This window comes from Eulemur rufifrons, chromosome 16, assembly GCF_041146395.1.
Source record: "Eulemur rufifrons isolate Redbay chromosome 16, OSU_ERuf_1, whole genome shotgun sequence".
Classification (NCBI taxonomy): Eukaryota; Metazoa; Chordata; class Mammalia; order Primates; family Lemuridae; genus Eulemur; species Eulemur rufifrons.
In genome coordinates, this window is record NC_090998.1 from 40,299,231 (window position 1) to 40,326,912 (window position 27,682).

The following is a 27,682-nucleotide window of genomic DNA, read 5'->3' on the forward strand; positions in this document are numbered from 1 at the left end:
ATAGATGCAGTTTGACCAAATTAATTGGTAAATTATTTGTAAAGCCACAATAATCCAAAAGTAGGATAAACCGAGGAAAGTCCACAGGAGGCATATTGTCATAGGGGATTTCACCCTGGCTGCAGTGGAAAGGAGGGACAGAGTGAGTGATATCTTCTACATTGCCAATATTTCTGCAGGGCCTGCTGCTGTGGGAGGAGATTAGGAGTAATCCCAGAGATAAAATCTTCAGACTGGAGTCTGCTGGCATCACAGAAAGCTAAAGGATTAAAATCTGTCTTCATGGAAGAGAACAGTAAATTTAGAGGAAGCAATAATGTCTGGAACGAGGATAGAAGATTAAGTAAACTATTGTTGGGTAAAAAAGTAGAAAGGAGAAGTGAGTGCGGCAGAACATCCAAGGAAGGAAAGTATTTTTTCTGCAGGACATCCATCAGGAAGCCTTAGATAACCGCTAAAGTTAGTGGTGAGGATGGGGATAGAACTCTCCCAGGCTCTCAGAGGTGGAAGGTGGACAGTCTTCCCCATGCTTTAAACATCTGTATACACCAGGCATTGTTAACCTGGGGTTCAATGGTGGGTTTACCAATTGAATGCAAAATTGTAGGTCAGTATATGTGTGAGTGTGTGTATGTGTGTGTGCATGCACATGTAAGTATATGTGCATGGATCTGAGCATTTTTCTGGGAAGATAAAAGATCCATAATTTTAATCCAATTTTCAAAGGGGTTCTTGGTCCTGCAAATGTCCAGGACAACTGATTGTAGAGTTTTTCCTTGAACAAACACTGCTGGCTCCTTTCCTCAGCGAGGGCCTGTTTTGTTGCTCATGGGCTCTATTAGAACATCCTTCCTCACACCGAGCTGGCATCTATCCTCTAGGAACTGCCACCCCCAGTTCTGCTTTGCCCTCTGGAGCTACACTGGGTAAGTCTAATCCCTCTTTCGTCTTTCTAAATGGAAACTCCCTTCTCAGTGTATTGAATTTTTTTTTTCCTGATATGAGCTTAGTTGTTAAAGGAAATCTTTGACATTTTTGATGCTTTTAAAGATCTTCATGAAGTCAGAAAATATTCTTATATTTTGAAAAGTTTATAAGTTTAGTTATATGGAATTTAAAGGTAACAGATTCTATTACTACTTGAACCCCATATAATACCATGAAGTGAAGTTTCCATGTTTGTTAAAATACTGGAGAACACACACAGAATTCTGTCCTTTCTCACTGTTTGGCAGACAATGCTTAATAATGGCTCCAAAGGGTCGTAGTTTCAGGAAAAGAAGCTGTAATAAGCAAAACATACATTCTGATTGTAACAATCATAGAGCTTCACGAAATGCAAAATAAAAACTATTTATAAAAACAAATCTATTACGAAGAAAGAATTTCTCTATGTCACGGGATTGAAGTTTTTGAAAAAAATCCATGACTTCAAACTTCTCTTTTAAGCTTATTTACACACTGGCTTTCTTATAAATTCTTCTACTGAAAGCCTTTAGTAGATCTCTTGTAACCATATTTGTGGATTTCTCTTCTTTTCCTTCTGTTACAATCTCCTTGATTTGGTTACCACACTGGAAATCAATGCTCCATCTCCTTGTCTAGTATGAGGCTGCGCCAATTGAAGCTAACTACTAGTTCAGTTATCCAGAGCACCCTTCGCAGGTAATCAGTAAATGCTTGTTGATGTAAGATGGGAAGAAACAAATGCTCATTCATTCACTGAGTATGTATTGAAAATCTACTGCATGCAAAGCACACAAAGTCCAGGAGTCAAAGGACTTACAGTTTGGTTTAGTATCCAAGTTAAGGCAAATATTTAAATTAATGTAGCAGTAACATAACACAATGAAGAGTATAGCTAATAAGCCAAAATGTAAATAAAATAGAATATATTGTAATTGGAAAATATATTCCAATTAATTAAAATAAGGCAGAAAAAGAGAAGAGAGGATTAAAAAGAATGGATGGGAACAAATAGGCAACAAATAGCACAATATTAGATTTAAACCCAATCATGTGAATAATCACATGAACTATAACTTGTCTAACTACCCCAATGAAAAAAAAAGATACTGTCGGGCTGAAAAATAAAATAAGACCCAACCATATGTTGCCAGGAAAAAAAATACAATTTTGGGGAGGATTTTAAAATTGACAAATAAAAATTGTGTATATTTATGGTGTACAACATGATGTTTTAAAATATGCATACATTGTGAAATGGTTAAATCAAATTAATTAACATACGCATTACTTCACGTACTTATTTTTTTTGTGATGAGAACACTTAAAATCTACTCTCTTAGAAATTTTCAAGTACAGGAATACCTCATTATATTCTGCTTCACAGGTACTGCATTTCCATAAACTGAAGTTTTATGGCAACTCTGCGTCAAGCAAAACTATCAGCACCATTTTTCCAGCATCATGTCTTGTGTCATATTTTGGTAATTCTCACAATATGTCAGATTTTTCATTATTATTTTATCTGTTACAGTGATCTGTGATCAATGATCTTTGATGTTACTATTGTAATTGTTCTGGGGCAACACGAACTGCACCCAAATAAGATGGCAAACTTATCGATAAATGTTGCGTATGTTCTGACTGCTCCCCCAACTGGACATTCTCCCATCTCTCTCCTTCTCCTCCCTGTTCCCCAGGAAACAATAATATTGAAATTAGGCTAATTCATAATCCCACAATGGACTCTAAATGTTCAAGTGAAAGAGTCACACATCTCTTACTTGTGGTATATCCATCCTTGTAATGAATACTACCAAGCAATAAAAAGGTACGAACTATTGATAGGCAACAACTGAATAATCTCAAAATAATTATGCTGAGTGGAAGAAGCCATACCAAAAAAAAAGAAAGAAAGAAAGAAAAAAAATAAAGAATTTGTACTGTATGATTCCATTTATTTAAAATTCTGGAAAATGCAAACTTATGTACAGTAATAGAAAGAAGATCAGTGGTTGCCTGGAGAGGGTGTGTGGGGGCGAGCAATGCAGGGAGTGATTACAAAGAAGCAAGGGGAAATTTTTGGAGGTAATGAGTATGTTCGTTACCTGGGTGGTGATGGTTTCATGAACGTATACCTAAGTCAAAATTGTACACTCTAAACATGCACAGTTTATTGTATGCCAAATACACCCCAATAAAACTATTTTAAAATGTAGAGGGCACACTATGTGATAGGTATACTGAGTGCCAGGTTGTGTTAGCAATGTGTGAAATACATTCTTTCCTTTAGTCTTCATGAGTCTATTAGTTTGGTAATGTGATTATTTTTTCCTTTTACAGACAGAACACTGAGGTCTAGAGAGGTTGTTACATGTCCAAGGCAGCCTGACGATCCTCTTTCACTCTTAATTGTGATTGGTGGTAGAAAGAAATATGTAGAGAAAAGGCACAATAAAGTGCTAAGAGTTCTTGCATTCATTGTCTTCATAAGAAAGTGTGCAATAAGCAGTTCAAATGTTCATGCCTACTTCACAGACGGACAAACTGAGGTTCAGAAAGATGATGATGACCTCTACACACTTTCAGACCTGGGGGCTCTCAAGAAAGCAGAGTCTCCCCACTCCTCGTACCAGGCCCCTGTTGGCTGAAACACAAGCCTCCACCTGCTGTTGATAGACTTCTGCGTTTTTTTCAGTTGGCCAAAGATCACGTAAATTGAGTTTCTTGTGTTTAAAGATGTCAGAAACTCCGACAACTGAGCATTGCACTATTGCTGGGTATGCTCGGAAAAAAGACAAGACTTAGCGTTGACAAGGGCCACGGAGCACACGAATCAAAATAATACCTTTTGGGTTCCAATGCCCGGGACTGGCGGGCAGCCAGCCGGCGTCTCGCGGCCAGTCCCCGCCCCCCACGCGGCTCGGCGGGGGCGTCGTGGGGGCGGGTCGGGGACGCTCGCTGGCGCTCGGGCACGGCGCCCCCTGCCGGCGCCCTGCTCCCTCGCCCCGGATCCGGTCCCGGCGGCGCGGGGACGCGAGCCTGAGAGCCAGCGGGCGGGCGGGCGGCGCGGCGCGCTGCGGGCGAGCAGGTGCGCCCCGCAGGGGTAGGTGGGGCGCGGGGGCGCGGGCGGGCGCGGGGAGGGAGGTGAGAGGGGGCGGCCCGGGCGGGGGGCGCGCGCTGAGGGGTCGGCGCGGGGGCGGGGCGGGCGGGGCGCGCGCGCGGCGGCGCGCGGCGGGCGCGAGTCATCAATTATGCAAGGACTCGGGCGGCGCGGGGGGCGGGCGCGGGGAGCGCTCCAAGATGGCGCCCACCGCAGTCCCGCCCGCAGCAGCCTCGGCGCCTCTGCAGTCCGGCCGCGCCTCCTGGGCCCCGCACTAGGGCCGCCGCTGCCTCCTTCGCCGCCGCCGCTGCCGTAAGTCGCCCCAGAGCCCCCGCTCCGGCGCAGCTCCTTGCCCGCCGCGTTCCCCTGCTTACCTCGGGACCCTTGAGCGGGGCTCGCCCATACCCGGTCAGGGGCTTTGCCGCAGAGTGCGCGGCGGGGCTCGAGGGGCCAAGGAGCCGGGTTTCTGCCCTCTCTGTTTTGGACAGGTGTTTGGAAGTCTTGCTTCCTTCTACGGTGTTTACAGGGGGTCCCTTAGGAGAATTGAGAACCACCGGCCCCCACCCCGGACACCCTCGCTCCCTTCGTCCCTTGGCTACATTGAGGGACACGGGCCTGCCCTCGGCGCCCCTTCCATGGTGCAGCCCCCCACTTTTCCCCCAGAACCGGGGCAGAGTCTGGGCCCTTCGCCGGGCTGCACTGGGAAGGACAGCGCTGTCGGGATCTTCCTACAGCAGCCCCTCAGCTCTACCCCCTCCCCCATGTCTTACTGCATCCTTCTCCCTCTTCGGGCTACAGATTGCTACCAATTGCAGAAGCCTGGGGCTCCTGGGTTCTTTGGGCAGCAAAGACTGACCCTGTCCTTTGCTCAGATGCGTCCGTCCCCCACCCAACCGTGTGCTCTGGGACGGTGTTGGGGGCTCCCGGGACCTTTTTCGGCCGGCTGGGATTCCTGCATTAGGGAGCACATCACTTTCAGAATATCCCCTTCCCCCACCCCCACCCCTACGCCACCCGATGCAGAGCTTGTTCCTCTCCTCCTCTCTCCCTTCCCTCCCCCACCTTACCACCACCAGCAGCACCCTTGGCTTCTTGTTAGCGTTGGGGTACAGGACTGTTTGCCCAGCTCCACAGGCTTGGACCCTCCTCTAGTTCTCATGGTGCCTTAGGGGACTGCAAAGCCTCTGCATTTCTCCTGAGAGCTCAGCTCCATCCCCTCCATTGCCAGCAGCAACCGCCGCCTGAAAGACTTGGCAGCTAACTTTCCGGGGGCTTGCGAGGGCTGTGAGACCCCTTCAGGGGCCCCAGCTTCGAGTTGGGATGGAGTGGGAACCATTTTTCAGCCTGATAAATAGGATTCTTCAAACCATGCATTCCTTCCAACTACTCCACCCTATGCCCTCTTCACACTTACACTGCAGTTTTTGAAGCATGGGGGAATACATTTTGTATCTGGAGATTCCAAGATTCGCATCAGTGTTCATAATAAATGGATGTCATCTGCTTGGGGGGAGGGTAGAAGAAACTTTGCATTGCATCTGGCTAAATTCAGGGGGAGGGAGAAATAATTAGCATGGAGCTGGCTCTGCCACACAAGGAAAACTGCTTTTAATGCACAGTGGGCACCAGAGAGTCAGGGATGGAAGCAGGAAGTGTGGGTGAGGACCTTGGGGGCAAAGGGGGAGAGAGCTTTTTATAAATGTTTTCTCAAGTTTGAACCTGGAGAGCCTTTAGAGAGGTAGTGGTGTGTTAGATCTGGGGGATGTTTTAGCTTTCCAAGGGAGATTTCAGGTGTGGTAGATTTTTCCCTGGCTCACCATCTTTCTGTAGTTCTCTTTTCTCCACGTGCATTAGAAGATATGGAGGGGGGGGTCTTTCCTCAAAAAAAAAAAATTCTTTTATATGTAATGCAAATGGCTGGATAACATTATCACCCAGTACCACCCTGGTAGGAATCTTGGAGGAATCATACTTAAAATGCTGAAAGCTTTGTAGCACATTGCCTGTAACCTGGTTCTTGAAATACTGCAGCCTTTTTTCTTTGGAACTCATGACCTATAAGGCCTTCAGTTCTCCCTGAAAGAGGATTTGATTGCTTGGGAGGGGGGGTGGTAGTGATGGTTTGGTGTTCAGCGAGCATTCTCTGTCCTAGAAATTGAGGCCCTCCCTGGGGAGGGCTGAAAGCATGTTCCATGTTCTCCGAACATCTGATTTAGGGTATATGTAAATGTGTTGTGTTTCTTAGCAGAGCTGGTGTTGCAAAGCAATAATGGTGCAAGACAGTTACTGGTTTCTTGGGTTTCATTTGAGTGGCTTTGGTTTTCATTTGTGGTTTTGTCAACTTTTATCAAAATATTTGGAGGATTTTATTTTAAATTAATGAAGGATAATGAAGTGGAATACAGCATACTTAAAAACAACCATGCAGTTGCTTGTTGCTTTCCTAGTAGGACCCTTAACAAATTTTTCTCATGGTTCAGTTTTGGGTTGCCTTGTTTAGGCTCGTACTAGGGTTTCTCGATGTGGTGCTGAAAGGACAGTTCCCTGGCCAGTCCTGCCGTGAGGTGCACATATGCAGGACATGATTGGGTTTTTCTTTGCTTTTTATTATTAGTAGGCTTTCCTGTGGATGTGTATGTACATGCGCAGCTGAGTTTATACTTGAGGTTGAAGACCTAGTTATTTTATAACTCCCACATAAATTCATTTTGGCTGTCCCTCGTGGAGACAGTGCTTTACAGGCTGCAACAGATCCATATGTAAGTTATACAGTGACATTTTGCTGACTGCATTATTTCAGCTTGTTTCAATCATTTTAAATAGCAAGAAACTTTTAATAGTATGGAAATTCGGTCTCCACAAGAAGTAATTTGATAGCTCGCTAAGTTAAGCTGGATCAGAAGGGCATCTTCTCAGGGTTGAGAAGATGAGCTGGGAAAGGGACTTGACACAGCAGAGACCAGTATATGATCCATTGTATTACTAAAGTAGATTTGTCCTCAAAACTATTTCAAAATAGAATAGGAAAGGGGCCATAAGATCCACCTTGTACAACTTCCCACCCAACACAGGAATCCCCTTTATGGGAGATCTCTACTTTGAATACCGCCATTGGTAGGGAATTTACTACCATATAAAGTAGCTCATTCTATTCAGATTCCACAGTGATTGAAGTATTTTAATCTCATTGAGAAGGTAACATACATAAAGTTGAAAGGTGTGTAAACTGGGGCTATATCAGGGGCAAATGTTATTCTTGTGCTTGTTACCAAGAAAAGAATGAGAATCAACATTCTATAGAGATTGTATAAGAAACCTATACTTACTTGAAAAGAATACAAAGATAGAGACATGTCTACCTAAAGCAAGAAAAACCTGTGAATGGAAAGAAAAATAATTATCTTTAATGTGCTGATATTATATAACAGTTCTGGAAGGCACGTGTTTGAATTAATGAATACTTAATTTGTATGGATTATATCTAAAGACAACAAACCTACACTATATAGACAGTGTTAAAAATACAAAGTTTATCCAGAGTGAGATCAGTTACCATTATTATAAAAATACATACTTATTAATTTTAATGTATGTAAAAACAGAAAGAAAAAGTCATCCTTAGTCTTACCATCTTAAGCAAAACAATTATCCAAGTTTTTCCAAGTTTCATTGTGTTTTTTCAGTCTTTTTTTTCCATAGAGAAGGCAGGAAGCACTTGTAAAAGTTATTCAGAATGACAATATTTTAAACCACACTGTTTAAGCTCTTAATTTAATCATCCTGTACTTGGTTGTTTAGAGATTTAAACACTAGATTGTTACATTTCAGTTTACCTTTTTCCTTTTTTTTTTTCCCCTGAGACAGGGTCTTGCTCTGTTGTCTGGGCTAGAATGCAGTGGTACCATCACAGCTCACTGCAACCTCCAACTCTTGGGCTCAAGTAATCCTCCTGGCTCAGCCTCCTGAGTAGTTGGGACTACAGGCTTGTGCCACCATGCCTGGCTAATTTTTGTATTTTTTGTAGAGACTGAGTCTTGCTATTGCCCAGGCTGATCTTGAACTCCTGGGCTCAAGTGATCCTCCCAAAGTGCTAGGATTATAGGCATGAGCCACTGCACCCAGCCCTAATTTACCTTTTTCTTAATCATTTTTAAATTTTCCAGAAAACCATCTTTAATGTGAAATAATTCACTCATAAAATTGGACTCCTGTAAAGTCTCGTGGTTTAAATTTAGCGTATTAATTAGAGGAATAAAGAAAGCTTTTCTCAATGAATCAATCAATAGTCTCACTTTGCACCTACTATGTGTAAGGCATTGTAGTAGGCACTAACACTCTTATTAAATGGTAAGCACCAGCTTAGAAAATAATACCATGCTCAAAAACTATTGCTATTAAAGTGTTAAAGGAAACAGAACTTTCACACTTTGGATTTATTAATTGCTGAAATGTTGATGGCAGTCTCTTAGGTCTAGCCCAGTGATTTAACCTTAAAAAAAAAAAAGTTTGTGCAAGAATACGAAGTAAATGCAGGAAAAGAAAAGACAAAAAAAAGGTTTCTGGAAAAATTTTCACTGTCTCTTTGTGAAGTTATAGAGACACACAGTTAAGTACTGTGTCAGGGATTAAGGTGAAATGAGACCCAAGAAGGTTGCTATAGTTACACCATTGAGAAGAAAAAGTCAGAAGCAGTATGGGCTTTGGAGTCAGACAAAACTAAGTTCAAATCCTGACTCTGCTACTTACTAGCTTTGTGACCTTGGGCAAATTATTTAATCTGAGCTTCCGTGTTCTCATCTATAAAAATAGGAATAATAATACCTACGCTGTAGGGTGTTTGTGGGGATTAAATGAAATCTCTGTTTCCTTATGGTTTCTGACACATAGAGCTCAATATATATTAGCTCCTTTCCTCTAGGGATTTAGCAGCTTAGTGTATATTTATATGTGTATTTGATATAGTATGTATGTACTGTGTTAAATTTCAGTAGTCTCAAAAGCAGACAGTTGCTGTATCTTCAGTCTGGCGTAGAGGATAGGATCTGTAGATACCCTAACTTGGATGGACACTGCTGATCTAAAAGGAGGAAAGTTTTACTGTGTAATTGCTGTGCTTTCCTCCACCACCACAGTACAAGTTCAGTTACCAAAGTAACTCTTTACTTGTTCATTCCCAAACTATGCTAGAATGGGACTCTTTACCCAAAAGTAACACTTTGGCGGTTACCAGCTGGCAACTGGGCTGTTCTTAGCTATGGCCTGGGATCTGAAGGTGGAATGGATGCAAAAACTGAGGCCTGCCTTTATTCTGACTTGAGCTGGATTTTTAAATTGTAGTTAGTGATTATATGAGTTTGGAGTTGCTTTTGTCTTCAGCACCATTTTAGGTTTTCCTATTATATAGTCCTTGAGCTGCCTTATTTGAATGATCTCATACATTTAGTTCTCACAGGTAACCATCCACCTTTGATCATTATTACTCTATGTTTGTTTACAAAAACTTTTAAAATCCTTCTATCAGTTGATTGTTTGAGCTAGGTAAGGCAAATTTTACTCTACCCATTTTATAGCTGAAGAAACTGAGCATCCGAGAGCTTAAGGGAATTGTTGAGGGTTAAATATTTACATGGTATAGTGGAGACTGGTACCCACGTTGGTCGACTCACGCTTAAAGATTTTTCCCATTAAATGGTGTTATATTCTGATGTTCATATAACCAAGTAATGTGAACAATTTTAGTTTTATTTTAAGAAATTATCATTACCCTACGTAGCTAAACATATCTTAGTGAGTGGGCATAATGAAAGATTCTGGGATAGGCAAAGGGAGGGCAAAAGTATCTTTGAAGTAGAGCATTTTAGAAGCAGGAAGGATGAGGGGAAATGAACAGAAGATACATCAATAAATAGAATATGGATGAAATAGGAGGCATTGATCCTAGCTACTTTTAAAAAGGTCATCATGTCTTGGTGTCTGCTTACCTTTACTCATGTCTCCTGCATGCAAACACATACACTTGGCTGCTCATAAATGCTCTCACATTGCCAACCTAGATTGTAACTGGGACTGTAGGGGATTATGACCACTATCACCTGGATGTCTTTGCTTATGCAAGGCTGAAATTGGCGTGGGACTCAGAGAACAGACTATACGGGGGATTAGTGCTGGGAGGGGGCAGTGAGTTGGAGCAGTTGTTCTGGAGGACTTTGGGCTAGCAAGTGCAAAGGTGAAAGAGGATAATATTTAAGATTTTCCTTAGGCATATGGAGATGTGTCGTATGGAGGAGAGTAGAATGAAATAAAAGCTGGCAGCCTGAGAATCTAAGAGGTAGTTTTTATTAGTTTGGGACTGAAGCTCTATTGTTCTGGAAGGAGTTGATTGGGGTGGGATGACTAAAATATTAGGTGGGGAGGCGCACTTTGTATTCATTATTGGTGGTAGGCATCCTGTGTTCATTGGGCTTGTCCCAGGATCTGGAAATGGAAAGCACTAAAATCCCTCAAAAGACATATTAACAGGCTCCTTTCATGTTCAGCTGATTAGTGCAGTTTTTATGCTGTAAAATCTTTTGAGTTCCTGGGGAGTAAGAACATTAGAGAAGTATAGTGAATGCTTATTTATCTGGGGATAGATTATCAAGCTTGTGAATTATAGAGTCATTTATTTTCCTCCTTTTCCCTACATTTTGGGTATTTAACTGATCATTAGTGTTTCCACCAGAGTGACCTTGGGAAGGGAGAAAAAGTCAAAATGAAAATGTTGCTTTTAATTTTTAGATAATGATTGATAATGGAAGAGATGGCAACTATTTTATCAGTGAAAAAGCACTTCATAGTTCATCTGTTCTTATTCTCTCCTTATTTTAATAGTACAGACAGTTGAAGGGTGAGCCTCTAAAAGCTTGATGTTCACTGCAAGCCAGTTCAGAATAACATTTTTCCTTCATTTTACTGAGCAACAGCCCTGTAAACAAATAGGGCTTAATTTATTATATGGTTAGCTCCTTATTTCAGGAGGAATTCTTCAATTAAGGATAATGCTTTTGTGTTACATTCACTACTGTCTTTGTGTCTTAGCAAGAAGCTGAATAAAAGGCTTTTAAATAAAAATGAATTGATGCATTATGATTAAATTGCAGAAAGAAATTAAGCAGGCTGCAAATGAGACTGGTAGAACTTTCTCAGAGGTCAGAATACCCAGAAATCTCATTTGCTACAGAATTCTTAATTGGATTTCCTACGATTTGGTGAATCCTAAAAGAGGCATAATGTGTTGTTTCTAGGAAAGATGGCTTAAAGATAACAAGGCATTTTTAAAGATAGGTATCATGATAGGGAGGGAAGAAAGCGTTGGGAGTGTGAGGAATTGTCAGAGGGAGAAAGTGAGAAAAAGTGAATAAGAAAAGTGAAAACAGACAAGGGCATTTCAATGTGAACATGGGGAACTGCTCATATTTTAAGAAGAGGTGTTCATGCCCCTCTGAAGACTACTTTGGGTATTCCTGAACTAGAGTGATTCTCATCATCTGGACAGGGCACAGAACCTTAGGAAGGTGGTTTTTGTTGTTTTTAGTTTTATTTAGCTCTGCTAGAACTTTGCTGTCGATTGCCTTATTTATCTGATCTCTGCATTGGGAAAATGAGGATATTATCTTGGCTTTATGGCAAAAAAATGTAGTAACATTCTTAAATGTTTCTTTCATTTTCTCTTTTTTTTAAAAAAAGGATTTTTAGTCCTTAAATACAAAAATATTTTTTCAAAAGACTCTTGTCGATTTTTCTCCCACTCTGTGTCTCAAAATATATCTTTTATATTTATTTATTTGAATAGTTAACAGAGGCACAGAGTTCAAAAATTAGAAGGTTCCAAGTTGAGTCTTCTTTTACTGTCTCCCAGCCATCTAGTGTGCACTCCATAATGGCAACTACTGTTGCTAATTTCTCTTGTAAACTTTCCTGCATACATTTACGCACATGTACACGTTATCTACCCCGGACCCCTACACAGTTGCCATTGTCTTTTAAGAAACACTATTAAAATAGCTGGGAATTTGAGCTTGTTCTAGATCATCTTAGATCAGTTAATTCCCCCTTTTCTTAATGTTATACATAATCCCTCTATGTTTTATTTTTCTTAGTGAAACTTACATTCTAATTTCTCAGCTTATTTACTGTAAAATGTTAGTTTGGGCTGAAGCAGCCTTTTCTACTAACTACATTCCTTTTTACGATTTCCATTAGAGAATTATCTATTAAAAATAAAAGTGTAGAGGAAGACATGGCCTTGAGAACTATTGGTCCTTTGCTTTCTATAGGGAACTTTAAATCACTTGTCCTGACCACACCAGTCAACAAATACTTAGTAGCAACTACGGGTGAGGCATTGTGACAGGTATTGAGAGAGATATATATGTAAAGATAGACTTTATGTTCTAGGAACTTATTTGGCAAAATAAGTCATAAACACAAAGTGTTAAATAAGAAAAGGTTTTTATAATGGTTCATGATTAAAAAATTGAAAAGAGTTTAGTTGCCAAATAAATGGTATAGTTATTCAAGCTTATATGATTGGAGACAGGTTGATGGAAGAAGTACGATTCGAGCTGGGCTTTACAGAATGGTTGGGTCGATCACTGTGAGCCAAGGTGAGAATGTACAAAGTGGTTTGGGGGAACAGTGAATGAATCAGTTGGGCTGGGGTAGAATCCCCCTGTAGCAGATTGCAGAGATAGGGTAGAGTTAGCCAAACATTAAGGGCTTTTTGCAGTTTTGTTCATGGCGACAGAGAATGTTGTAGAAAATTTTTGAGGGAATATAGAATGACAGATGGTCAAGGCTGTGGTGAAATGTTTTAGGAATATTGGTCAGCAGTGTCTAATAGGATGGAATAGAGTGAGGAATGGAAATCTAGTTAGTTGGCTGTTTGATTTGTCCTAGCTGGGTAGTGATGAAGGCTTGGACTAATGTAGTGGTGATAAGGAGGGGAAGGAAGGAAAGTAAATATAATTTTGTATATGTGTGTCACATGGATGTGTGTGTTTAAGTAATATTTTTCTAATGTAAGAAATAGTTTATAGGAAGACTCAGTAGAACTTAGGGAAAAGGGAGAGGAAGTAGTTAAAAGATTATTTTGCTGTTTTAAAGTTTAGAGACAGAGAATCTCCTATTTTGAAAATTTGAGGAAATATGTTCCATAATACATGTTGGCAGTCTAGTGCACAGCGTTTTGATTGACAAGCTCTCTTTATTTCTAATTTTGTTTTCTTTTCTTTTCTTTTTCAGACAGGGTCTTACTCTGTCACCCAGGCTAGAGTGCATGGCATCATCATAGCTCACTGCAACCTCAAACTCCTGAGCTCAAGCGATCCTCCTGCCTCAACATCCCAAGTAGCTGGGACTACAGGCGTGTGCCACCATGCCCAGCTAATTTTTCTATTTTTTGCAGAGATAAGATCTCGTTTTTCCTCAGACTGGTCTTGAATTCCTGGCCTTAAGCGATGCTCCCACCTCGGCCTCCCAAAGTGCTAGAATTATAGGTGTGAGCCACCACGCTGGGCCCTGTTTCTAGTTTTCTAATTATTTCTCTGCAGAGGGGTTTTTCCCCCTTGAGTTTTTAATGTTATTTCTTGCAGGAAAACCTGTCTTCTGAACTTCTACGCTGTCACTTATAAAGATTATTTAATCTTTGTTTGTGGATCTCTAACCTTATTTTGGAGTCTTTCAATCCATTTATAGACACATAACTCGTCATTCTCCCTGACATTCTCAACTAACCTTCAGTTTGGAGGATAAAGGGGCAAGAGTTATGCACCTTTTCATTGACTTGGTAGATGACTATTTTGTCCTTACTGAAACTCAGTGGATTTCATTTTTTGATCATTTGCTTATATTCCACGTACTTCACGGTAGCCATAGTATTTGAAATTGCAGGCTGTGTTAAAGGTAGCAACTGAAAGAATTCTAATAGGTGAAAGTAGGGGAAAAGAAGAAAAGGCCTTATCGGCCACTGCTGTTGCTTTCTATTTTAGGTACTGAATCTTGGGGTGTGGATGAAAAATGTTAGACTTGACTTGCATGAACTTCTTGGTGTAGCTGGGGTACAAGACTGGCCAGTGGGCTCTAACATACAACTTCAGTGTATAGTGATAATTTAGAGCGAAGGCTGAACTGAGTCTGTTCCTGCCTTCTCTGGTCAGTATAGACCTTTGGATAAGAAAAATGAGGGGTGATTGGAATATCAAAACATATACATCAAAATAATAGAATACACCTAAAGAAAATCACATCAGAAATTTAATGTAGCTAAAAAAATCTTATTTAATTTGTTACAATTATTTTTCTTCTTACCACTAAAGTTACTGAGTTCTTACAAATTCCATTACATTTATCACAGTTTGCATTCAGTTGGCAAAAGACCCCATGGTTTGCTGTAGAACCAGTAGAGCAGACAGAGTACGTGTACAAGATGTTAATAAATTTAGCACTGTATTTAGGGATGCAAAGCACAGTTACAGTAATTCTGTCAGTGCAATCATTTTGTAAGTTTGTACCTGTCTCCTAGTTTGAATGCTCAAATTTACTGATTAAGAAGTATTAAACAATAGTCTCTTGGGGAGGCATTCTTAAGGGATGAGGAAAGTCCATAAAGGCTGCCTGGCTGAATGTTGGCAATCTATTTTATTAATCTGGATGTTCTAGTGCAAGTGATATTTTAGTAGATCTGTAGATTTTTTTTTTTTATTTTTTAACTGTTTATAATATTTCTTCTTCCTTGTCTCTAGAAATGGGGGAGGGGGTTGTATAAAATCCAAGAAGGGTTTTAGTAAATGCACAGATTGAATGACTAAGTAGTGTAGTAGGGAAACAAAGTACAATAATGTTATGAGTATTTCACTTACCTTACAAGGCCTTTTTTTGTTCTGACTCACACAGGAAACTTTAGCCATAGGTGCCCAAGGGTATAAGATTTCTTTTATTTTAGGGTCTTAAGGTAAACTCCTAACATTTAGAAATTACTCAAAAGCCTTATAGGTCAAAGAAAATAAGTCCATCTTTGAGTGATGAATAGATACCAAAGACTTGCTATTAATTAAATGAGTGTTTTCCATCTTTAATTTTAATTAGACTATATCCAGCCTGACTGGGGCTGATGTGCTTTGTTCCTTGGCACATGCACCTTCCTGGTTGTTAGTAAGTCTTTGGTTTATATTGTCCCTTGTAGATTGTAGCAGTTGCCAGTCTTCTACCTCCCCCGCCTCCACAGGCTGCCTTGCTGGTTTCCCGTGGGGAGGAATAGCAATCAAGCAGGGAGTGTGACTTATATACCCCACTTGGGCTCTACTCTGGGGCCCCACGTTTTGCCCAGGCTGGTGCTCAGAGGAGGATGTTGGTTTTTTTGTTTAATTTTTATTTATTTATTTATTTTTAGAGCAATGCATTTATCACTCAGTACAATCTGTTGCAAAATCTTAAGGAAAAAAATCATCCCCAGAAAGCAAGGAGTGTTTGTGTCACATTTCCAGCCAGGATTCCAGAGCCATTCGCAGCTTATAGGTACTGCTTCTGTTTACTAGTGGTTGAGTTGTCAGGCCTTTCCAGTTGTTTTTTTCTTTTATGGTTTAATTACAGAACCAGTAAGAACTCTTATTTGTGAGAATTGAATGCCGACTTTTGTGAGCATTATAAAAATCCAGTATAAATCTGTAGAGTTCAAAGTATGGGTTAACATAAAGAAGTGCTAAATGTTTGAGGTAATGGATATGTTGATTATGTTGATCTGATCACTATTCATTGTATGTATGGAAACAGTACTATGTGCCCCACAGTATGTACAATTATTATGTGTCACTTAAAAAAAAGTGAAGGTAAAAATCCAAAAAAACAAAAAAGAATTTATAACACTAAAAGACAAATATTGCGTGATTCCACTTATGTCAGGTACCTAGAATAGTCAAATTCATAGACAGAAAGTAGAGTAATGGTTATTAAGGGTTTGGAGGGTAGGTCTATAAGGTCTGTAGTGATTCCTTTCTTTCCTTCCTGATATAGATAATGTGTATATTCATTCTTTTTTTTTCTTTGTTTGGCCAGAGGCTTATCCATGTTATTCATCTTTACAAAGAATGAGCTTTTGACTATATTGATTTTCCTCTATTGTTTTTCTGTTTCAGTGTATTTGATTTCTGTTCTTATCTTTATTTTCCTTCTGCTTGTTTTCAGTTACTCTTCTTTTGCTGTTTTTCTAAGGTGGCAACTTAGGTTGTTGATTTGAGACTTTTCTTCTTTTCTAATTTTAATATAAGCTTTTAATGCTATCAATTTCCCTCTAAGTACTGCTGTGGCTGCATTTTAAAAATTTTGATATGTTGACTTTTTATTTCCCTTGAGACTTTCTTTTGATCTAGGGATTATTTTAGAAGTGTGTTGTTTGGAATGTTGAGAGATCTTTTCAGTGCCTTTGTTTTATTGATTTCTAGTTTATTCCATTATGATTACAGAATATACTTTGTATGATTTCAATATTTTAAAATTTTTTAGGGTTTGTTTTATGACCCCAGGTATTATCTAGCTTGGTGACTGTTCTATGTGTACTTGAAAGGAATGTATATTCTGTTGTTAGGTGGAATGTTCTATGAATATCTAGTTGATTGATGGTGATGTTTAGTTACTCTATATCTTTGATTATTTTCTGTCTACTTGCTATATTGATTACTGAGAAAGGCAAATTGAAGTCTCTAACCCTAATTATGGATTTGTTCATTTTGTCCCTTAATCAGTTTTTCGTTCATATATTTTGAGGTTCTTTTGTTAGGTACATATATACATTCAGGATTGTTATATCTTTTAGTGAATTGACACTTTTTTTTTTTTTGAGACAGAGTCTCCCTCTGTCACCTAAGCTAAAGTGCAGTGGCATCATCATAGCTCACTATAACCTCAAACTCCTAGGCTCAAGCGATTGTCCTGCCTCAGCATCCCGAGTATCTGGGACTACAGGCATGCACCACTACACCTGGCTAATTTTTCTATTTTTGGTAGAGATGGGGTCTCACTCTTGCTCAGGATGGTGTCGAACTCGTGGCCTCAAGTAGTCCTCCTGCCTTGGCTTTCCAGGCATTCACCCTTTTATCATTATTATTATCATTATTTTAATTTTTTATCTTTTTTGAGACAGAGTCTCACTCTGTTGCCTGGGCTAGAGTGCTGTGTCTTCAGCCTAGCTCACAGCAACCTCAAACTCCTGGGCTCAAGCAATCCTCCTGCCTCAGCCTCCCGAATAGTTGGGACTACAGACATGCGCCACCATGCCCAGCTAATTTTTTCTATATATATTTTTAGTTGTCCAGATAATTTCTTTCTATTTTTTTAGTAGAGACTGGGTCTTGCTCTTGCTCAGGCTGGTTTCGAACTCCTGAGCTCAAATAATCTGCACGTCTCGGCCTCCCAGAGTGCTAGGATTACAGGCGTGAGCCACTGGGCCCGGCCTTTTATCATTATTTAATGCCTGGTAATTTTGCTTGCTTTGAAGTGTACTTTATTTGATATTAGTATAGCCATCCTAGCTTTTTGTTGATTCATATTTTTATGACATTTGTTTTCCTCTCCTTTTACTTAAAAAGATTTTTATTTTGAAATAATTTCAGTTTTATGGAAGTATTGCAAAAATAGTAAAGAGAGTTCCTGTATGCTCTTCACCCAGCTGTGTCTAATGTTAACATCTTATGTAATGATGATACATTTATTAAAACTAAGACATTTACATTGGTATAATACTCTATTAAGTAAGCTACAGACTTTTTCTTTTGGATTTCACTAAATTTTCCACTAATGTCCTTTTTCTGTTTCAGGATCCTGTCCAGGCTACCATATTGCATTTAGCATCCTTTTATTTTTAATCTACAGTTATCATTATATTTAATGTGAGTTTCTGATAGACAGCAGAGTATGTCTTTTTTTTTAAATCCATTCTGACAATCTTTCTTCTTCTTCTTCCTTTTTTTTAATTGTATTGTGGCAAGAACACTTTACACGAGATCTACCCTCTTAACAAATTTTAACTATATGTACAATGTTGTATAGCAGATCCCTAGAATTTATTAATCTTACATAACTGAAGCTTTATGCTCTTTTTTATTTTTGTTTTTTTATTTCAGCTTATTATGGGGGTACAAAATTTCAGGTTATATATATTGCCCATGTACCGCCCATCCCCCTGAGTCAGAGTCAAGCGTGTCCATTCCCCAGACAGTGCACATTGCACTCATCATGTAGTTATACCCCATCCCCCCCCCCCCCCCCCGAGTCAGCACATTCAAGCATGACCATTCCCCAGACGGTGCACAACGCACTCATCATGTAGGTATACACCCATCCCTCTTTGATTATTAACTCCCCATGACGGTCTCTATTCTAATTGGTGTGTTTAGATCATTTATGTTTAGTATAGTTATTGACATGCTTGGATTTAGGTCTACCATTTTATTGTTTTCTATTTGCTTCCCCTTCCTTCTTTTGGAATATTTGAATACTTTTTAGTATACTATTTTAATTTATCTATATTTTTACTGTTCCATTATATAATTATTTTAGTGTTACACTAGTGATTACAATATACATACTTAAGGGTTCAGTCTACTTAGAGTTAATGTATTGCCATTTGAAGTGGAATGTAGAAATGTTATACCTTTACCTTCTCCGTTATGTTGTAATTTTTATATATAATGCATCTACATACATTGAAAACTCCCATTGACAATGTTATAATTTGTGCCTTCAACCATAATTCATATTTTACAGAAGTTAGGAGGAGTAAAATAGGCTATTACATTTACCTAGATATTTACCATTTCTGTTACTCTTCCTTCTTTCCTGAAGTTCTAAGTTTCCCTGTACTATCATTTTCCTTCCATCTGAAGAATTTCCTTTTAACTTTTTTTTTTTTTAGAGTAGTCTGCTGGTGATAAATTATTTTGGTTTTCATCTTGAATTTCTTTATTTCATCATCATTTTTGAAGGATATTTTCACTGGATGTAGAATTCTGGGTTGACAGTTGTTTCTTTTTCCCCCCAACCCCCAGCACTTAATGTTGTTTCACTGCCTTTTGTCCTCCATGGTTTCTGATGAGAAATGCACAGTCATTCAAATTATTGTTTCCCTAGGTGTAATGCACCCTTTTTCTCTGTTTTCAAGATTTGTTTTAGTATTCATTGATTATGATGTATTTGGGCAAGGATTTCTTCGAGTTTATTCTATTTAGTGTTCACTGAGTTTCTTAAATCTGTAAGTTTATGCCTTCTACCAAATTTGGGAAGTTTTCAGCCATTGTTTCTTCAAATATTTTTTGTGCACCACACTCTTCCTCCTTACCTTTTGGGTCTTCGATTATACAAATGTTAACCCTTTTCATATTGTTCCATGGGTCCTCGAGACCTCTGGTTTATTTCTTTCTCTCTCTCTCTCTCTCTCTTTCTCTCTCTGTCTTTCTCTGTTGTTCAGTTTGGATAATTTTTGTTTGTCTGTTTTCAAGTTCATTGACTTTTCTGTCATCTCTGTTATACTTTTAAGCCCTCCAGTGAACTTTAAAATTTCTATTATTGTATTTTTTAGTTTAAAATTTTCCATTTGGTTCTTTTTTTTTTTTTTTTTTAATGAGATGTTGAGATTTTCAAGTTTCTTTTTTTTTTTTTTTTGAGACAGAGTCTCACTCTGTTGCCCGGGCTAGAGTGAGTGCCGTGGCGTCAGTCTAGCTCACAGCAACCTCAAACTCCTGGGCTTAAGCGATCCTACTGCCTCAGCCTCCCGAGTAACTGGGACTACAGGCATGTGTCACCATGCCCGGCTAATTTTTTGTATATATATATATTTTTAGTTGTCCATATAATTTCTTTCTATTTTTAGTAGAGACGGGGTCTCACTCTTGCTCAGGCTGGTCTCGAACTCCTGACCTCGAGCGATCCACCCGCCTCGGCCTCCCAGAGTGCTAGGATTACAGGCGTGAGCCACCGCGCCCGGCCTCAAGTTTCTTTGTATGCCATTGCGGATTTGCATCCTGGACATTCTGAATATTGTTATGAGACTTTGAATCTTGTTAAAATCATATAGAGAATGTTTCATGTTTGTTTTAACAGGCAGTCAGTCCAGTTAGGTTCAGGCTGCGGATTCTTTCCCGCCTTCGGTGGGCTGGGGTCCAGTATTAGTACAGTTTTCAAAGTATTTGCCATACTATTTCTGTTGGTCCCATGTATATACCAGCTAGTAGCCAGTCTCAGACTTGGGCAGTGGTATACCCCAGAGATGAGTTGTCAGAATCTTTGCTATGCTGTTTAGGGTCAGATACATGTATGTGCAGCTTGGGGTTGAGCCCTGTACAGCTTTATTGAGCTTCTTCTTCTTTCTGTTGTTTTCCGAACTTCCCAGATCTAAAGTGTTCCCCTTCTTGCTCCTCTGCCTGGAAATCTGGGACTTTAGTTTCTATTCTCTGTCTTGTACTTCCTGTGACCACATCTCCCTTGGGAACTAAATAACAAGAAGATAAGGAGAGAAAATAAAGTAATGAACTCTTCCTGTGCTCCTGGTCTCCTAGTTCTCCTGGTCAGAGAAAAACTTTTCTCATCTGGCTGCCATTACTGCCTGATTGCCCTGAAGTAGGGCAGAGAGAACAAAAGAAACAAACAATTGAATTTCCTCTATTCCCTTTAACCCTTTGATGTTTAGGGGCTCCCTTTCCTGTTTCTTGGACCAGAAATGAAGTCTTCTTTTGGAGCTTTTTGTGTCTGTTCCTGGTGCACAGTTCTGGGTTTGGGCTGCCCTTGAGTCCAGGTCAGGAGATACCAGAAGAAAAAAAAATTGAAAAACTCTGCTGGTTTCATGATACTTTGAATTTTGGTTTCTTTTCCCAGTCTACCTGCTGTCAGTTACTTTTCAGAGTTATCAGGTAATGGGTGGAGCAGTTCTGTCCAGAGATTTTAGTTGAACACAATGGGAAGTACAGGGTGGAATGGACTTGCTCCATCTTATCTGGACCCAGAAACTTCGGTTATTTATTAAACACGTACTCCTAGAGGAGCGAGGCTGACAGTCATGAGAAATATGGTGGCCTTGAGGCAGGTTATCAACCCTGAGAGATCAAGTGACTGGACTGACAGGCCTTAGGGTCCCTGCAGGAAGAGATACCCCAAGGAAGGACTCCAGCATTTTTTTTTTTTTTTTTTTTTGAGACAGAGTCTTGCTCTGTTGCCCGGGCGACGAGTGCCATGGCATCAGCCTAGCTCATGGCAACCTCAAACTCCTGGGCTCAAGAGACCCTTCTGCCTCAGCCTCCCGAGTAGCTGGGACTACAGGCATGCTCCACCATGCCCGGCTAATTTTTTCTATATATTTTTTAGTTGTCCAGCTAATTTCTTTCTATTTTTAGTAGAGACGGGGTCTCGCTCTTGCTCAGGCTAGTCTTTAACTGACTTTGAGCGATCCTCCTGCCTTGGCCTCCCAGAGTGCTAGGATTACAGGTGTGAGCCACCATGCCCGGCCAAGGACTCCAGCATTTTTGATGCAGAGTGCTCTCTTCTCATCCTTTTTAATGTTTAAATTTAAATTAAAAGTTTTTAAAAATATATAATATCTCCACTTAGTATCAAATTTGAACGGTCTAAAGGGAACAAAGTGAGAGAGGCAAGTCTGCTTCACTTACCTATCCCCTGGCTACCCAGTTCCTTTCCATGGAGGCATCCACTTACCCATTTGTCATGTATACGTACAGAGATATTCTTCACATTACCAGACATAGCCTATGGATGAGTTTGCATATATTAACAAAAATGGGAGTGTACTGTACATATGGTTCTGTGCCTTGCATTTTCACTTAATATGCCCTAGAGACCTTTCCATATCCGTGCCTATGGAAGGCCTCATTCTTTTTAGCAGCTGTACAGGGTGCCATCAAATGGATGTGCACTTTATTGATGAGCATTTTTTCTATCCATAAATGTATATTCAGTAAATAGAGAAATATTTATTCCATCAATTTCGATCCTTCTTTATTACAGGAAAGTTACATTGAATATCCTTGTATATGTATTTTGCAGATGTGGGGCTACATACTTGGGAGTGGAATTGCAAGCCTAAAGGTGTATGTCCATTTAAAATTGTTAATAGGAAATTGGTATATTATTTCATATAACTGCAAATAATCCATAAACTTTTAAGCCTTAATAGGGTAAGGAATATTAGAATAGGTAATGGAACCCTTCATATAACCTTAAACTTTTTTCTAACTCAAGTTAACATCTACCTCTGGTCCTGCCAAGTCTTTTACCAAAATCATGTGGAAAAAAATTAAAATGAATTAATTGACATTTTCCTTCTCTCCTTCCCCTTCTAATTGTAGTAAGGGATGTGTTGACAAGCTATGAAAGGAATATTGTAAAACGACTAAGTAGTGAACAGCCAATGGGAAGGATATGACAGTGAAGAGAAGTTGAATGACCAGTTGATTGAATAGTCAGTTCCTAATCCTCAGGTGTTGGTTCCGATTAAAGCTTTTCCTCTAAGGAGTATTTTTTCCTATCATGTATTCTCACTTATGCAACCATGTCTATGTAAGTAGAGAGGGCAGGTGAAAGTTGTTCATTTACTGTACTGGTGGTGCAAGAGAAGCCCCGTAAAAGTAATGGTCATTTTTTTGTGAAACCTAGCTTAGCACATTTAAAATGAAAAAGTTCTGTGCAAAAAGCAGTCTTAGAGAAGTATTTAATATTATAAAGACCAAAGAGTTGGTATTCAGGGTGGTTTTGATGGTTTATGGTGATTATTTGAAATCAAAGCTTTCTTGGAAAATCTGAGATATAGATTTGTCAATACAATGGAGCATTTTCCTAATAACAATCATTTTGACATTATACTTGTGACCAAAAATGTGATCAGTAGGTGCTTAAAATTTTTCATTTTTACTTGATTATGATTGTATTGGTATCTGCGTCACTTAATTTTAATATTAATAAATCTTAAATTAGCTATAAAATTAATTGAAAAATTGAAAAATAAAAGTGAACGATGTGTTCTTTGTATGAGAGGACTCTACTTGGGCAGACTATTAAGTAATAAAACTGGTTTGATGGCTATTCAAATAATCATCTTGGTTTTTATTTTTTCTTTATATAACCCTGTGCTGTTTATAAAATTGGGATGAGCATGTATTCATCTTATAAAGAAATACAATGCTGGAAAATACAAAAGAAAGAAAAACTGCTATCTTGGAAGGCTGTGCACTTAATATGATGAGGCAATCGTTGCATAAAACGTAATTGGAATTTCTTGTTTGAATTTGCCTGCTGAACCTGCTCCACATCAGTCAAATAAAAAAGAAAAGCCTCAATAGGATCGGATAACACTATGGGGCAGACTGGGAAGGAAAAATATGACAGTTCTTATAATAGTCTGAGTGGTGCAAGTTTACTGGAAGCTACTCAGGTATTTATCCTTGGTCTTTCCTCAGTTAATGGCTTTACAGAGTAATGCAGTAGAGGAAAAACTGTCAAGAAATTTATTACTTAGATGCTCTGTCTTTTACTTTTTAACTTCATAAAGTTTTGTGGTCTTCTCTGCTTAGTATGTAAAGCAAGGTGAGCAAGTGTGGTCCTTGCCAACTATAAACTTATGTCGCTTGGGTCTAGAGATTCCCCTTGATTGCTATTTCCTGAATTTGGATTGAGAGATCAGGGTTTATGTGATCAGTATACATCTTCCAAAGGATAGCCAATGAATTCTTAGAATTTTAAATCATTATCTTAAAAAAGTGCTAATTTGAATTTAGGAATACAAAATGCATTGTATTGATGACCCCTTAGAGAATGGGGCGGACATCAGGTGTTACTCATTAGTTTTGATGTCTTATGCAGAGCCTATGTAGCTATTTGCTACAGACTAGGACATTGCTAGTATATTATCTGTTCATGTACACGGTGATGATTCTAGAAATAATTTAATCTGAATGGGAGAGACTGGGGCAATCCTGATTTCTTTAATTCTGTGTCAGAGACAGTAGTATGTAAGGAGGAAGGGGCAGAGTGTTAGCTACAGATATAGGCCTTTTACAGGTAGGCCAAGGTCCAGACCAGACAAGGTGAGGGTTCTGAGAGAGGCCAGAGTTATGCTACATAGGCAGAATGGCCAGAGAAACCCAGTTTGTTTCACTGAGGGGCACGGGCAGGAAGGAAGGAATTCCCATCAAGAAAAGAATGTGGGCCAGGTGTGGTGGCTCACACCTGTATTTTGGGAGGCTGAGGCAGGAGGATCACTTGAGCCCAGGAGTTCAAGACCAGCCTGAACAACATAGCAAGACCCCCATCTCTACAAAATATTAGAAAAATGAGCCAGGCATGGTGGTATGCACCTGTATTCCCAGCTACTCAAGAGGCTGAGGCAGGAGGATCACTTCAGCCCAGAAGTTTAAGGTTGTAGTGAGCTCTGATGAAGCCACTGCATTCTAGCCCAGGCAAGAAGCAAGACACTGTCTTAAAAAAAAAAAGAAAGAAAGAAAAGAATGTGTACTCCTGTGTTTTCAGGATTATTTCTACCTCTGGTAAAGAGGCATCTAACCGTGAATGTGCCATGGAATTCATTTACTCCCTTAATAGAAATATCATTATGGTGGGTTCAGTTCACAAGTTCGTATGTCAAGTGCACGTTGTTTGTTCTCTGTAAAAAGATGTGCCCGATAATGTGATCCTATGCTTCTGTCCCATAGAAATGTTGCAAGCTAATTTTTAATTAGTTATGCAGAGTTAATTTTTTTCACTAACTTGACCCTAAACCAGCATTAGATCTTTTTTTCAACAACCCAATCCAGGTAGGAAAGATTTTTTTAATCAACATTTTATTTTGTAATAATTTTGTGTTTACAGAAAAGTTGCAAAGATAATACAGAGAGTTCCTGTATATGTCTCACCTAGTTTCCCATAATGTTAATATATTACCATGGTATATTTGTCAAAACTAAGAAACCAACATTGATATATTACTGTTAGCTAAATTCCAGACTTCATCAGTTTTCACACTGATGTCCTTTTTCTGTTCCAGGATCCAATCCAGGGTACCACATTGCATTTAGTCATCATGTCTCCTTAGTTTCCTCTGGTCTGTGACTGCAAGTTTCTCAGATGTCCCTTGTTTTTATGACCTTAATAGGGTTAAGTAGTACTGGTGAGGTATTTTGTAGAATGGTCCTCAGTTTAGGTTTGAGGTTTTCTCATGATTAGACTGGGGTTATGGGTGTTGGGGAAGACTATCACAGAGTTGAAGTGCCTTCCTCATCATATCGGGATGATATGATTTAACATGACTTACCACTGGTGATGTTAACCTTGATCATTTGGTTATGTTAGTGTTTGCTAGGTTTCTCCGCTGTACCTAGTTACTATTTTTTTCCCATCCCATACTGTATTCTTTGGAAATGAGTCACTAAGTTCAGCCCACACTTGGGGGAAGAAGGGTGAGGAGGTAGTATCTACTTATATTACTTGGAATTCTTCTGTAAAGGAAGATTTGCCCCTTCTACCCATATATTTATTTGTCAAATCATTAATTTATATCAGTATGGGCTCATGTATTTATTTTATACTCTGGGTTATAATACAATACCATGCTGTTTATTTTGTTGCTCAAATTGTTCCAGCCTTGGCTACTGGGCTCTCTTCCTGCTTGGGTTCTATGTCACTTTGACGTGCCCTCATGCTTTTGCTATTTGAGCACCTCCCTATTTTCTGGAACTAGAAGATGTTCCAGGCTCATCTTGTATTTTCCCTGTTCCAGCTCTTTTCCTAAGGAGTCCTGGTTCTTTTTATAGAAGAAACCAAGATCTGAGCATTGGATTGCACATTGCTACTAGGCCCTCTCAGTGGATGAAGCTAGGAAATATACATATGTCTACTAGCCCTTGTATACATACCTTTGTAATTATTTTTGTATCTATTGATCTGTATACATATTAAGCTAAACATGGTTCACACTGATATCTCTGACTGTAACCCAGGACCGCAGAGTTCATTCATTCAAGCCTTTCCCCTTGCTTACCTGCATTTTCTTCTCTGACAGTGAGAAACTTGCCTCTCATCATCCACCGTGGTAGATGGTGGATTTACTTATTTGTTCAAACCTGTATACCTGTAAAGCAGGTTCAGAATTGTTAACTCATACCCCCTTGAGCAAAAAATTTACCAACTAGAGTACAGTGTTTATGTATAGATTCTTTTGTCTTTATCCCGTAGCTGTGAGTCAAAGCAATGTTTTCCAAGGTTACTTAAGTCAGCTCCTTTTTTCCGCTACCCGCTTCAGGGAGTTCATATCATACATTTATAATACGTTAGATTCCTTTGTCACAGTCTGTATTCTATCCTGGGATTCCCTGACAGCGTGGTTGACTATTTAAAATTTTTCATACGTTAAAATTTACTCTCTGTAAGGTACAGTTCTATGTGTTTTAACATGCATAGAGTCATGTATATTCCACTCCAGTATCATATAGAAATGTTCTATTACCCTAAAAATTACCCTGTGCATCCCCTTATAGTCAGCGGCCTTCTACTGCAAACCCTGGTGGCCATTAATCTATTTCCATCCCTATAGTTTTGCCTTTTCCAGAATGTCATATGCATGGAATCATATAATACATAGTCTTTCACTTAGCAAAATGCATTTAAGATTCATCCATATTGTTGTGAGAAGCAATAACTTGTTCCTTTTTGTAGTTGAATAATATTCTATTTTATGGATATACCAGTTTGTTTATTCATTCACCTGTTGAAAGACATCTTGGTTGCTTCCAGTTTGGGGCACTTACAGATAAAGCTGCTATAAACATTCGCATACAGGTTTTTGTATGAACATCGTTTTCAGTTCACTTAGGTAAATAACTAGGCGTGTGATTGCTGGGTCATATTGTAAATTTATATTTAACTTTATAGGAAATTGCCAAACTGTGTAGCATTAGAGTTTAACCACCCATTTTTTTGTTTGTTTTGTTTTGTCTTGTTTTGTTTTGTTTTTGAGGACAGAGGGGATAATTAAACAATTGATGTGATTCAAGCCAAAAGAAAAGTCAACTGATTATTTATATATCTATGTAAAATTTAGCTTATCAAGTGACTGCTGTGTACATAGCATTAAATTTGGAGAGTAGTGGATACAAGAGAAGATCTGGTTAAGTCTTGAAAGGTGTTTACCATCTAATAGGGAAGATAAGAATTTGTAAGCAGTGGTATAAGCCAGCATTTAGGATTAAGCTGGTTGGGTTCTGGTTCTTCATGTCTGATAGCAATGGTAATGTGATATCCAGCTGATTTGCCCAGAACCTTAATATCTAAAGGTGACTGAGTGACAACAGAGAGTGGTCAATGCCATTGAAAGAAAAGTTTATTATGTACATTTCCCAAGAGAAAGAGGTATGCCACACCACACAGGGCCACAGAAGGAAGCACCAGGTTCAGGGAGGAGGCAGAAGGAGCTAGGGGAAAGCATGGCCCAGAGTTTGGGTTTTTTTTTTTTTTTTTTTTTTGAGACAGGTCTCACTCTGTTGCCCAGGCTAGAGTGCTGTGGCATCAGCCTAGCTCACAGCAACTTCA

The 27,682-nt window shown here is 39.3% G+C and overlaps 1 protein-coding gene across 4 annotated transcripts in view; it reads left to right on the plus strand.

The window, feature by feature from the left end:
- Positions 1 to 4,254: 4,254 nt before the first annotated feature.
- The window catches only part of SCN8A (sodium voltage-gated channel alpha subunit 8), a 180,927-nt gene continuing 157,499 nt past the window's right edge, over positions 4,255 to 27,682 (plus strand). For all 4 annotated transcript variants that reach the window (XM_069491136.1, XM_069491142.1, XM_069491135.1 and 1 more), the window contains exon 1: positions 4,255 to 4,381. The gene's annotated coding sequence lies outside the window, so the exon portion shown is untranslated. The remainder of the gene's footprint in view (positions 4,382 to 27,682) is intronic.